Genomic DNA, 15,231 nt, shown 5'->3' with positions numbered 1-15,231 from the left:
CGTGTTATCTACTGAAGATAGCTATACTTGTTATCTACTGAAGATAGCTTTACTAGCTATCTACTGAAGGTAGCTTTACTTGCTATCTACTGACGATCACTTTACTTGCTATCTACTGAGGAAATAGCTTTATTTGCTATCTATTGAAGATAGCTTTACTTGCTATCTACTGAAGATAGCTTTACTTGCTATCTACTGAAGATAGCTTTACTTGCTATCTACTGAAGATAGCTTTACTTGCTATCAACTGAAGATATCTTTACTTGCTATCAACTGAAGATATATTAACTTATTACCTTTGCATATTAGCTTTAATTGCTGTCAACTGAAGAAATATTTACCTAATTCTTGCGCTATGCAACCTGGATGGATTGTACTCAAAGTAGACAAGCAGACCGCAAGTAAAGCTATTTTCAGTAGATAGCAAGTAAAGCTATCTTCAGTAGATAGCAAGTAAAGCTATCTTCAGTAGATAGCAAGTAAAGTTATCTTCAGTAGATAGCAAGTAAAGCTATCTTCAGTAGATAGCAAGTAAGCTATCTTCAGCAGATAGCAAGTAAAGCTATCTTCAGTAGATAGCAAGTTGCTATCTTCAGTAGATAGCAAGTAAAGTTATCTTCAGTGGATAGCAAGTAAAGCTATCTTCAGTAGATAGCTGTAAAGCTATCTACTGAAGATAGCTTTACTTGCTAGGCCTATCTACTGAAGATAGTTTTACTAGCTATCTACTGAAGGTAGTTTTACTTGCTATCTACTGACGATCACTTTACTTGCTATCTACTGAGGAAATAGCTTTATTTGCTATCTATTGAAGATAGCTTTACTTGCTATCTACTGAAGATAGCTTTACTTGCTATCTACTGAAGATAGCTTTACTTGCTATCTACTGAAGATAGCTTTACTTGCTATCAACTGAAGATATCTTTACTTGCTATCAACTGAAGATATATTAACTTATTACCTTTGCATATTAGCTTTAATTGCTGTCAACTGAAGAAATATTTACCTAATTCTTGCGCTATGCAACCTGGATGGATTGTACTCAAAGTAGACAAGCAGACCGCAAGTAAAGCTATCTTCAGTAGATAGCAAGTAAAGCTATCTTCAGTAGATAAAGCTATCTTCAGTAGATAGCAAGTAAAGTATCTTCAGTAGATAGCAAGTAAAGTTCTTCAGTAGATAGCAAGTAAGCTATCTTCAGTAATAACATCTTCAGTAGATATCAAAGTAAAGCTATCTTCAGTAGATAGCAAGTAAAATCTATCTTCAGTAGATAGGCAAGTAAAACTATCTTCAATGTAGATAGCAAGTAAAGCATCTTCAGTAGATAGCAAGTAAAGCTATCTTCAAGATAAAACTATCAGTGAATAATAGTAAAGCTATCTTCAGTAGATAGCAAGTAAAGCTATATTCAGAGATAGCAATAAAGTATCTTCAGTAGATAGCAAGTAAAGTAGATAGTAAGAAGTAAGTAGATAGCAAGTAAAAAGATATCTTCGGTAAGCTATAACAATGAAGATGAGCAAGTAAAAGCTTATCTTCAGAGATAATAGAAGATAGCTTTACTTGCTAGGCCTATCTACTGAAGATAGTTTTACTTGCTATCTACTGACGATCACTTTACTTGCTATCTACTGAGGAAATAGCTTTACTTGCTATCTACTGAAGATACCATTACTTGCTATCAACTGAAGATAGCTTTACTAGCTATCTACTGAAGATAGCTTTACTTGCTATCAACTGAAGATAGCTTTACTTGCTATCTACTGAAGATAGCTTTACTTGCTATCTACTGAAGATATCTTTACTCGCTATCTACTGACGATAGCTTTACTTGCTATCTACTGAAAATCACTACTTGCCATCTACTGAAGATAGCTTTACTTGCTAACTGAAGATAGCTTTACTTGCTATCAACTAAAGATAGTTTTACTTGCTATCTACTTAAGATAGTTATACTTGCTATATACTGAAGATAGCTTTACTTGCTATCTACTAAAGATAGCTTTACTTGCTATCTACTGAAGATAACTTTACTTGCTATCTACTGAAGATAGCTTTACTTGCTATCTACTGAAGATAGCTTTACTTGCTATCTACTGAAGATAGCTTTACTTGCTATCTACTGACGATATCTTTACTCGCTATCTACTGACGATAGCTTTACTTGCTATCTACTGAAAATCACTACTTGCTATCTACTGAAGATAGCTTTACTTGCTAACTGAAGATAGCTTTACTTGCTATCAACTGAAGATAGCTTTACTTGCTATCTACTGAAAATCACTACTTGCTATCAACTGAAGATATCTTAACTTGCTATCAACTGAAGATAGCTTTACTTGCTATTTACTGAAGATAGCTTTACTTGCTATCTACTGAAGATAGCTTTACTTGCTATCTACTGAAGATAGCTTTACTTGCTATCTACTGAAGATAGCTTTACTTGCTATCTACTGAAGATAGCTTTACTTGTTATCTACTGAAGATAGCTTTAGTTGCTATCTACTGAAGATAGCTTTATTTGTTATCTACTGAAGATAGCTTTACTTGCTATCTACTGAAAATCACTACTTGCTATCAACTGAAGATATCTTTACTTGCTATCAACTGAAGATAGCTTTACTTGCTATCTACTGAAGATAGCTTTACTTGCTATCAACTGAAGATAGCTTTACTTGCTATCAACTGAAGATATCTACTTGCTATCAACTGAAGATAGCTTTACTTGCTATCTACTGAAAATCATTACTTGCTATCTACTGAAGATAGCTTTACTTGCTAACTGAAGATAGCTTTACTTGCTATCAACTGAAGATAGCTTTACTTGCTTTCAACTGAAGATATCTTTACTTGCTATCAACTGAAGATATCTTTACTTGCTATCAACTGAAGATAGTTTTACTTGCTATCTACTTAAGATAGTTATACTTGCTATATACTGAAGATAGCTTTACTTGCTATCTACTAAAGATAGCTTTACTTGCTATCTACTGAAGATAACTTTACTTGCTATCTACTGAAGATAACTTCAAACCGACCCTTTACTTGCTATCTACTGAAGATATCTTTACTTGCTATCTATTGAAGATAGCTTTACTTGCTATCAACTGAAGATAGCTTTACTTGCTATCAACTGAAGATATCTTTACTTGCTATCAACTGAAGATAGCTTTACTTGCTATCTACTGAAGATAGCTTTACTTGCTATCTACTGAAGATATCTTTACTTGCTCTCAACTGAAGATATCTTTACTGGCTATCAACTGAAGATAGCTTTACGTGTTATCTACTGAAGATAGCTATACTTGTTATCTACTGAAGATAGCTTTACTAGCTATCTACTGAAGGTAGCTTTACTTGCTATCTACTGACGATCACTTTACTTGAAGCTACTGAAGATTCTTTACTTGCTATCTACTGAAGATAGCTTTACTTGCTATCTACTGAAGATAGCTTTACTTGCTATCTACTGAAGATAGCTTTACTTGCTATCTATTGAAGATAGCTTTACTTGCTATCTATTGAAGATAGTTTTACTTGCTATCTACTGAAGATAGCTTTACTTGCTATCAACTGAAGATATCTTTACTGGCTATCAACTGAAGATAGCTTTACGTGTTATCTACTGAAGATAGCTATACTTGTTATCTACTGAAGATAGCTTTACTAGCTATCTACTGAAGGTAGCTTTACTTGCTATCTACTGACGATCACTTTACTTGCTATCTACTGAGGAAATAGCTTTATTTGCTATCTATTGAAGATAGCTTTACTTGCTATCTACTGAAGATAGCTTTACTTGCTATCTACTGAAGATAGCTTTACTTGCTATCAACTGAAGATATCTTTACTTGCTATCAACTGAAGATATATTAACTTATTACCTTTGCATATTAGCTTTAATTGCTGTCAACTGAAGAAATATTTACCTAATTCTTGCGCTATGCAACCTGGATGGATTGTACTCAAAGTAGACAAGCAGACCGCAAGTAAAGCTATTTTTAGTAGATAGCAAGTAAAGCTATCTTCAGTAGATAGCAAATAAAGCTATCTTCAGTAGATAGCAAGTAAAGCTATCTTCAGTAGATAGCAAATAAAGCTATCTTCAGTAGATAGCAAGTAAAGCTATCTTCAGTAGATAGCAAGTAAAGCTATCTTCAGTAGATAGCAAGTAAAGCTATCTTCAGTAGATAGCAAGTAAAGCTATTTTAGTAGATAGCAAGTAAAGGTATCATCAGTATATAGCAAGTATAGCTATCTTAAGTAGATAGCAAGTAAAGATATCTTCAGCATATAGCAAGTAAAGCTATCTTCAGTGGATAGCAAGTAAAAGCTATCTTCAGTAGATAGTAAAGCTTATCTACTGAAGATAGCTTTACTTGCTAGGCCTATCTACTGAAGATAGTTTTACTTGCTATCTACTGACGATCACTTTACTTGCTATCTACTGAGGAAATAGCTTTACTTGCTATCTACTGAAGATACCTTTACTTGCTATCAACTGAAGATAGCTTTACTTGCTATCAACTGAAGATAGCTTTACTTGCTATCTACTGAAGATAGCTTTACTTACTATCTACTGAAGATATCTTTACTCGCTATCTACTGACGATAGCTTTACTTGCTATCTACTGAAAATCACTACTTGCCATCTACTGAAGATAGCTTTACTTGCTAACTGAAGATAGCTTTACTTGCTATCAACTGAAGATAGCTTTACTTGCTATCTACTGAAAATCACTACTTGCTATCAACTGAAGATATCTTTACTTGCTATCAACTGAAGATAGCTTTACTTGCTATCTACTGAAGATAGCTTTACTTGCTATCTACTGCAGACAGATTTACTTGCTATCAGTTGAAGATAGCTTTGCTTGCTATCTGCTGAAGATAGCTTCACTTATATCTACTGAAGATAGCTTCTTGCTATCTACTGAAGATAACTTTACTTGCTATCTACTGAAGATAGCTTTATTTGCTATCTACTGAAGATATTTCACTTGCTATCTACTGAAAATAGCTTTACTTGCGGTCTGCTTGTCTACTTTGAGTACAATCCATCCAGGTTGCATAGCGCAAGAATTAGGTAAATATTTCTTCAGTTGACAGCAATTAAAGCTAATATGCAAAGGTAATAAGTTAATATATCTTCAGTTGATAGCAAGTAAAGATATCTTCAGTTGATAGCAAGTACAGCTATCTTCAGTAGATAGCAAGTAAAGCTATCTTCAGTAGATAGCAAGTAAAGCTATCTTCAGTAGATAAAGTAAAGCTATCTTCAGTTAGATAGCAAGTAAAGCTATTTCAGTAGATAGCAAGTAAAGTGATCGTCAGTAGATAGCAAGTAAAGCTATCTTTAGTAGATAACAAGTATAGCTATCTTCAGTAGATAACAAGTAAAGCTATCTTCAGTTGATAGCAAAAGATATCTTCAGTTGAAGCAAGTAAAGATATCTTCAGTAGATAGCAAGTAAAGCTATCTTCAGTAGATAGCAAGTAAAGCTATCTTCAGTTGATAAAAGTAAAGATATCTTCAGTTGATAGCAAGTAAAGTTATCTTCAAGTAAGATAGCAAAGTATCTTCAGTTGATAGCAAGTAAAGCTATCTTCAGTTGATAGCAAGTAAAGCTATCTTCAGTAGATAGCAAGTAAAGCTATCTTCAGTTGATAGCAAGTAAAGCTATCTTCAGTAGATAGCAAGTAAAGCTATCTTCAGTTGATAGCAAGTAAAGCTATCTTCAGTTAGCAAGTAAAGCTATCTTCAGTTGATAGCAAGTAAAGTTGATAGCTATCTTCAGTTGATAGCAAGTAAAGCTATCTTCAGTTGATAGCAAGTAAAGATATCTTCAGTTGATAGCAAGTAAGATAGCAAGTAAGCTTAAAGCTTCAGTAGATAGCAAGTAAAGCTATCTTCAGTAGATAGCAAGTAAAGCTATCTTCAGTAGATAGCAAGTAAAGCTATCTTCAGTAGATAGCAAGTAAAGCTATCTTCAGTAGATAGCAAGTAAAGCTATCTTCAGTAGATAGCAAGTAAAGCTATCTTCAGTAGATAGCAAGTTAAGCTATCTTCAGTAGATAGCAAGTAAAGCTATCTTCATATAAGTTCAGTAGATAGCAAGTAAAGCTATCTTCAGTAGATAGCAAGTAAAACTATCTTCAATAGATAGCAAGTAAAGCTATCTTCAGTAGATAGCTTTTACTTGTATCTACTGAAGATAGCTTTACTTCTTGCTATCTATTGAAGATAGTTTTACTTGTTATCTACTGAAGATAGCTTTACTTGCTATCTACTGAAGATAGCTTTACTTGCTATCTACTGAAGATAGCTTTACTTGCTATCTACTGAAGATAGCTTTACTTGCTATCTACTGAAAATTTACGTGCTATCTACTGAAAATAGCTTTACTTGCGGTCTGCTTGTCTACTTTGAGTACAATCCATCCAGGTTGCATAGCGCAAGAATTAGGTAAATATTTCTTCAGTTGACAGCAATTAAAGCTAATATGCAAAGGTAATAAGTTAATATATCTTCAGTTGATAGCAAGTAAAGCTATCTTCAGTAGATAGCAAGTAAAGCTATCTTCAGTAGATAGCAAGTAAAGCTATCTTCAGTAGATAGCAAGTAAAGAATCTTCAGTAAACAGCAAGTAAAGCTATCTTCAATAGATAGCAAGTAAAGCTATCTTCAGTAGATAGCAAGTAAAGCTATCTTCAGTAGATAGCAAGTAAAGCTATCTTCAGTAGATAGCAAGTAAAGCTATCTTCAGTAGATAGCAAATAAAGCTATCTTCAGTAGATAGCAAGTAAAGCTATCTTCAGTAGATAGCAAGTAAAGCTATCTTCAGTAGATAGCAAGTAAAGCTATCTTCAGTAGATAGCAAGTAAAGCTATTTTAGTAGATAGCAAGTAAAGCTATCATCAGTATATAGCAAGTATAGCTATCTTAAGTAGATAGCAAGTAAAGATATCTTCAGCATATAGCAAGTAAAGCTATCTTCAGTGGATAGCAAGTAAAGCTATCTTCAGTAGATAGCTAGTAAAGCTATCTACTGAAGATAGCTTTACTTGCTATCTACTGAAGATAGCTTGCTATCTACTGACGATCACTTTACTTGCTATCTACTGAGAAATAGCTTACTTGCTATCTACTGAAGATACCAACTTCTGTGGTAATTTACTGCTATCTACTGAAGATAGCTTTTGCTATCAACTGAAGATATCTTTACTCGCTACTCTACTGACGATAGCTTTACTTGCTATCTACTGAAAATCACTACTTGCCATCTACTGAAGATAGCTTTACTTGCTAACTGAAGATAGCTTTACTTGCTATCAACTGAAGATAGCTTTACTTGCTATCTACTGAAAATCACTACTTGCTATCAACTGAAGATATCTTTACTTGCTATCAACTGAAGATAGCTTTACTTGCTATCTACTGAAGATAGCTTTACTTGCTATCTACTGAAGATAGCTTAACTTGCTATCTACTGAAGATAGCTTTACTTGCTATCTGCTGAAGATAGCTTCACTTGCTATCTACTGAAGATAGCTTTACTTGCTATCTACTGAAGATAACTTTACTTGCTATCTACTGAAGATAGCTTTATTTGCTATCTACTGAAGATAGCTTTACTTGCTATCTACTGAAAATAGCTTTACTTGCGGTCTGCTTGTCTACTTTGAGTACAATCCATCCAGGTTGCATAGCGCAAGAATTAGGTAAATATTTCTTCAGTTGACAGCAATTAAAGCTAATATGCAAAGGTAATAAGTTAATATATCTTCAGTTGATAGCAAGTAAAGATATCTTTAGTTGATAGCAAGTAAAGCTATCTTCAGTAGATAGCAAGTAAAGCTATCTTCAGTAGATAGCAAGTAAAGCTATCTTCAGTAGATAGCAAGTAAAGCTATCTTCAGTAGATAGCAAGTAAAGCTATCTTCAATAGATAGCAAATAAAGCTATTTCCTCAGTAGATAGCAAGTAAAGTGATCGTCAGTAGATAGCAAGTAAAGCTACCTTCAGTAGATAGCTAGTAAAGCTATCTTCAGTAGATAACAAGTATAGCTATCTTCAGTAGATAACACGTAAAGCTATCTTCAGTTGATAGCCAGTAAAGATATCTTCAGTTGAGAGCAAGTAAAGATATCTTCAGTAGATAGCAAGTAAAGCTATCTTCAGTAGATAGCAAGTAAAGCTATCTTCAGTTGATAGCAAGTAAAGATATCTTCAGTTGATAGCAAGTAAAGCTATCTTCAGTTGATAGCAAGTAAAGCTATCTTCAATAGATAGCAAGTAAAGATATCTTCAGTAGATAGCAAGTAAAGCTATCTTCAGTAGATAGCAAGTAAAGCTATCTTCAGTAGATAGCAAGTAAAGTTATCTTCAGTAGATAGCAAGTAAAGCTATCTTTAGTAGATAGCAAGTAAAGCTATCTTCAGTATATAGCAAGTATAACTATCTTAAGTAGATAGCAAGTAAAACTATCTTCAGTTGATAGCAAGTAAAGATATCTTCAGTTGAAAGCAAGTAAAGCTATCTTCAGTTGATAGCAAGTAAAGCTATCTTCAGTTAGCAAGTAAAGCTATCTTCAGTAGATAGCAAGTAGTGATTTTCAGTAGATAGCAAGTAAAGCTATCTTCAGTTGATAGCAAGTAAAGATATCTTCAGTTGATAGCAAGTAAAGCTATCTTCAGTTGATAGCAAGTAAAGCTATCTTCAGTAGATAGCAAGTAAAGCTATCTTCAGTTGATAGCAAGTAAAGATATCTTCAGTTGATAGCAAGTAGTGATTTTCAGTAGATAGCAAGTAAAGCTATTTTCAGTAGATAGCAAGTAAAGCTATCTTCAGTAGATAGCAAGTAAAGCTATCTTCAGTAGATAGCAAGTAAAGTTATCTTCAGTAGATAGCAAGTAAAGCTATCTTCAGTAGATAGCAAGTGAAGCTATCTTCAGCAGATAGCAAGTAAAGCTATCTTCAGTAGATAGCAAGTTAAGCTATCTTCAGTAGATAGCAAGTAAAGCTATCTTCAGTAGATAGCAAGTAAAGCTATCTTCAGTAGATAGCAAGTAAAACTATCTTCAATAGATAGCAAGTAAAGCTATCTTCAGTAGATAGCTTTACTTGCTATCTACTGAAGATAGCTTTACTTGCTATCTATTGAAGATAGTTTTACTTGCTATCTACTGCTATCTACTGAAGATAGCTTTACTTGCTATCTACTGAAGATAGCTTTACTTGCTATCTACTGAAAATAGCTTTACTTGCGGTCTGCTTGTCTACTTTGAGTACAATCCATCCAGGTTGCATAGCGCAAGAATTAGGTAAATATTTCTTCAGTTGACAGCAATTAAAGCTAATATGCAAAGGTAATAAGTTAATATATCTTCAGTTGATAGCAAGTAAAGCTATCTTCAGTAGATAGCAAGTAAAGCTATCTTCAGTAGATAGCAAGTAAAGCTATCTTCAGTAGATAGCAAGTAAAGAATCTTCAGTAAACAGCAAGTAAAGCTATCTTCAGTAGATAGCAAGTAAAGCTATCTTCAGTAGATAGCAAGTAAAGCTATCTTCAGTAGATAGCAAGTAAAGCTATCTTCAGTAGATAGCAAGTAAAAGCTATCTTCAGTAGATAGCAAATAAAGCTATCTTCAGTAGATAGCAAGTAAAGCTATCTTCAGTAGATAGCAAGTAAAAGCTATCTTCAGTAGATAGCAAGTAAAGCTATCTTCAGTAGATAGCAAGTAAAGCTATTTTAGTAGATAGCAAGTAAAGCTATCATCAGTATATAGCAAGTATAGCTATCTTAAGTAGATAGCAAGTAAAGATATCTTCAGCATATAGCAAGTAAAGCTATCTTCAGTGGATAGCAAGTAAAGCTATCTTCAGTAGATAGCTAGTAAAGCTATCTACTGAAGATAGCTTTACTTGCTAGGCCTATCTACTGAAGATAGTTTTACTTGCTATCTACTGACGATCACTTTACTTGCTATCTACTGAGGAAATAGCTTTACTTGCTATCTACTGAAGATACCTTTACTTGCTATCTATTGAAGATAGTTTTACTTGCTATCTACTGAAGATAGCTTTACTTGCTATCTACTGAAGATAGCCATACTTGTTATCTACTCTTTACTTGCTATCTACTGAAAATAGCTTTACTTACTTGATCTGCTTGTCTACTTTGAGTACAATCCATCCAGGTTGCATAAGCGCAAGAATTAGGTAAATATTTCTTCAGTTGACAGCAATTAAAGCTAATATGCAAAGGNAATAAGTNANTNTATCTTCAGTTGATAGCANGNAAAGCTATCTTCAGTAGATAGCAAGTAGCAAGTAAAGCTATCTTCAGTAGATAGCAAGTAAAGAATCTTCAGTAAACAGCAAGTAAAGCTATCTTCAGTAGATAGCAAGTAAAGCTATCTTCAGTAGATAGCAAGTAAAGCTATCTTCAGTAGATAGCAAGTAAAGCTATCTTCAGTAGATAGCAAGTAAAGCTATCTTCAGTAGATAGCAAATAAAGCTATCTTCAGTAGATAGCAAGTAAAGCTATCTTCAGTAGATAGCAAGTAAAGCTATCTTCAGTAGATAGCAAGTAAAGCTATCTTCAGTAGATAGCAAGTAAAGCAAGTAAAGCTATCATCAGTATATAGCAAGTATAGCTATCTTAAGTGATAGCAAGTAAAGATATCTTCAGCATATAGCAAGTAAAGCTATCTTCAGTTGATAGCAAGTAAAGCTATCTTCAGTAGATAGCTTTACTTGCTATCTACTGAAGATAGTTTTACTTGCTATCTACTGAAGATACTTTTACTTGCTATCAACTGAAGATAGCTTTACTTGCTATCAACTGAAGATAGCTTTACTTGCTATCTACTGAAGATAGCTTTACTTGCTATCTACTGAAGATATCTTTACTCTCTATCTACTGACGATAGCTTTACTTGCTATCTACTGAAAATCACTACTTGCCATCTACTGAAGATAGCTTTACTTGCTAACTGAAGATAGCTTTACTTGCTATCAACTGAAGATAGCTTTACTTGCTATCTACTGAAAATCACTACTTGCTATCAACTGAAGATATCTTTACTTGCTATCAACTGAAGATAGCTTTACTTGCTATCTACTGAAGATAGCTTTACTTGCTATCTACTGAAGATAGCTTTACTTGCTATCTACTGAAGATAGCTTTAGTTGCTATCTACTGAAGATAGCTTTACTTGCTATCTACTGAAGATAGTTTTACTCGCTATCTATTGAAGATAGCTTTACTTGCTATCTACTGAAGATAGCTTTACTTGCTATCAACCGAAGATAGCTTTACTTGCTATCTATTGAAGATAGCTTTACTTGCTATCTACTGAAGATAGCTTTACTTGCTATCTACTGAAGATAGCTTTACTTGCTATCAACTGAAGATATCTTTACTTGCTATCAACTGAAGATAGCTTTACTTGCTATCTACTGAAGATAGCTTTACTTGCTATCTACTGAAGATAGCTTTACTTGCTATCTACTGAAGATAGCTTTACTTGCTATCTACTGAAGATAGCTTTACTTGCTATCTACTGAAGATAGCTTTAGTTGCTATCTACTGAAGATAGCTTTACTTGCTATCTACTGAAGATAGCTTTACTTGCTATCAACTGAAGATATCTTTACTTGCTATCAAATGAAGATATATTATTGAACTTATTACCTTTGGATATTAGCTTTAATTGCTGTCAACTGAAGAAATATTTACCTAATTCTTGCGCTATGCAACCTGGATGGATTGTACTCAAAGTAGACAAGCAGACCTCAAGTAAAGCTATCTTCAGTAGATAGCAAGTAAAGCTATCTTCAGTAGATAGCAAGTAAAGCTATCTTCAGTAGATAGCAAGTAAAGCTATCTTCAGTAGATAGCAAGTAAGGCTATCTTCAGTAGATAGCAAGTAAAGCTATCTTCAGTAGATAGCAAGTAAAGCTATCTTCAGTAGATAGCAAGTAAAGCTATCTTCAATAGATAGCAAATAAAGCTATTTCCTCAGTAGATAGCAAGTAAAGTGATCGTCAGTAGATAGCAAGTAAAGCTACCTTCAGTAGATAGCTAGTAAAGCTATCTTCAGTAGATAACAAGTAAAGCTATCTTCAGTAGATAGCAAGTAAAGCTATCTTCAGTGATGATAGCAAGTAAAGATATCTTCAGTAGATAGCAAGTAGCAAGTAAAGCTATCTTCAGTTGATAGCAAGTAAAGATATCTTCAGTTGATAGCAAGTAAAGCTATCTTCAGTAGATAGCAAGTAAATCTATCTTCAGTAGATAGTTGAAGTTCAGTAGATAGCAAAAGCTATCTTCAGTAGATAGAAGTAAAGCTATCTTTAGTAGATAGTAAAGCTATCTTCAGTATATAGCAAGTATAGCTATCTTAAGTAGATAGCAAGTAAAGCTATCTTCAGTATATAGCAAGTAAAGCTATCTTCAGTGGATAGCAAGTAAAGCTATCTTCAGTAGATAGCTAGTAAAGCTATCTACTGAAGATAGCTTTACTTGCTAGGCCTATCTACTGAAGATAGTTTTACTTGTTATCTACTGACGATCACTTTACTTGCTATCTGCTGAGGAAATAGCTTTATTTGCTATCTACTGAAGATAGCCATACTTGCTATCTACTGAAGATAGCTTTACTTGCTATCTACTGAAGAAAGCTTTACTTGTCATCTACTGAAGATAGCTTTACTTGCTATCTACTGACGATAGCTTTACTTGCTATCAACTGAAGATATCTTTACTTGCTATCAACTGAAGATAGCTTTACGTGTTATCTACTGAAGATAGATATACTTGTTATCTACTGAAGATAGCTTTACTTGCTATCTACTGACGATCACTTTACTTGCTATCTGCTGAGGAAATATCTTTACTTGCTATCTACTGAAGATAGTTTTAATTGCCATCTATTGAAGATAGCTTTACTTGCTATCAACTGAAGATAGCTTTACTTGCTATCAACTGAAGATATCTTTACTTGCTATCAACTGAAGATAGCTTTACTTGCTATCTACTGAAGATAGCTTTACTTGCTATCTACTGAAGATAGCTTTACTTGCTATCAACTGAAGATATCTTTACTTGCTATCAACTGAAGATAGCTTTACTTGCTATCTACTGAAGATAGCTTTACTTGCTATCTACTGAAGATAGCTTTACTTGCTATCTATTGAAGATAGCTTTACTTGCTATCTACTGAAGATAGCTTTACTTGCTATCTATTGAAGATAGCTTTACTTGCTATCTACTGAAGATAGCTTTACTTGCTATCTACTGAAGATAGCTTTACTTGCTATCCACTGAAGATAGCTTTACTTGCTATATACTGAAGATAGCTTTTCTTGCTATCTACTTAAGATAGTTATACTTGCTATCTATTGAAGATAGCTTTACTTGCTATCTACTGAAGATAGCTTTACTTGCTATCTACTGAAGATAGCTTTACTTGCTATCTATTGAAGATAGCTTTACTTGCTATCTACTGAAGATAGCTTTACTTGCTATCTACTGAAGATAGCTTTACTTGCTATCTACTGAAGATAGCTTTACTTGCTATCTACTGAAGATAGCTTTACTTGCTATCCACTGAAGATAGCTTTACTTGCTATATACTGAAGATAGCTTTTCTTGCTATCTACTTAAGATAGTTATACTTGCTATATACTGAAGATAGCTTTACTTGCTATCTACTAAAGATAGCTTTACTTGCTATCTACTGAAGATAGCTTTACTTGCTATCTACTGAAGATAGCTTTACTTGCTATCTACTGAAGATAGCTTTACTTGCTATCTACTGAAGATAGCTTTACTTGCTATCTACTGAAGATAGCTTTACTTGCTATCTACTGAAGATAGCTTTACTTGCTATCAACTGAAGATAGCTTTACTTGCTATCTACTGAAGATAGCTTTACTTGCTATCTACTGAAGATAGCTTTACTTGCTATCAACTGAAGGTATCTTTACTTGCTATCAACTGAAGATATTATTAACTTATTACCTTTGGATATTAGCTTTAATTGCTGTCAACTGAACTATTTACCTAATTCTTGCGCTATCCGACCTGGATGGATTGTACTTAAAGTAGACAAGCAGACCTCAAGTAAATGGGTCTTTGAAGGATTATCCTCAAAAATGCAATTATACACTATTTTGATGCTTTTAGAAGATGCACGATGCATCGCAATAAACTTGGTTGGGTGGAGAGGGGTCTTCCTCTGTCTGATGTCCATAGTTAGCATGGTTAGGGATGAAATCAAAACTCGACTGCTGGTTGACTAGCGATTACTGACGGTTGAAACGCGTTCCACTGTTTAGAACAATAGAAACTGGCTTCAACTGAACCGCCCGGAACCGGCAGTCAAGTTTTGATTTGATCCACTTAAATTAGTAGATATAGCAAGTAAAGCTATCTTCAGTAAATAGCAAGTAAAGCTATCTTCAGTAGATAACAAGTAAAGCTGTCTTCAGTAGATAGGCCTAGCAAGTAAAGCTATCTTTAGTAGATAGCAAGTAAAGCTATCTTCAGTAGACATCAAGTATAGCTATCTTCAGTAGATAGCAAGTAAAGTGATCTTCAGTAGATAGCAAGTAAAGCTATCTTCAGTAGATAGCAAGTAAAGCTATTTTCAGTAGATAGCAAGTAAAGCTATCTTTAGTAGATAGGCCTAGCAAGTAAAGCTATCTTCAGTAGATAGCAAATAAAGGTATCTTTAGTAGAAAACAAGTAAAGCTTTCTCTTTAGTAGATAACAAGTAAAGTGATCTTCAGTAGATAGCAAGTAAAACTATCTTCAGTAGATAGGCCTAGCAAGTAAAGCTATCTTCAGTAGATAGCAAGTAAAGCTATCTTCAGTAGACAGCAAGTAAAGCTATCTTCAGTAGATAGCAAGTAAAGCTATCTTCAGTAGATAGCAAGTAAAGCTATCTTCAGTAGATAGCAAGTAAAGCTATCTTCAATAGATAGCAAGTAAAGCTATCTTCAGTAGATAGCAAGTAAAGCTATCTTAAGTAGATAGCAAGTAAATCTATCTTCAGTAGATAGCTAGTAAAGCGATCTTCAGTAGATAGCAAGTAAAGCTATCTTCAGTATATAGCAAGTATAGCTATCTTAAGTAGATAGCAAGTAAATCTATCTTCAGTAGATAGCTAGTAAAGCGATCTTCAGTAGATAGCAAATAAAGCTATTTTCAGTAGATA

The sequence above is a fragment of the Amphiura filiformis genome, chromosome 12 (genome assembly GCF_039555335.1).
Source record: "Amphiura filiformis chromosome 12, Afil_fr2py, whole genome shotgun sequence".
Classification (NCBI taxonomy): Eukaryota; Metazoa; Echinodermata; class Ophiuroidea; order Amphilepidida; family Amphiuridae; genus Amphiura; species Amphiura filiformis.
The sequence above is the reverse complement of the archived record's forward strand: the minus strand, read 5'-3'. Positions refer to the sequence as shown.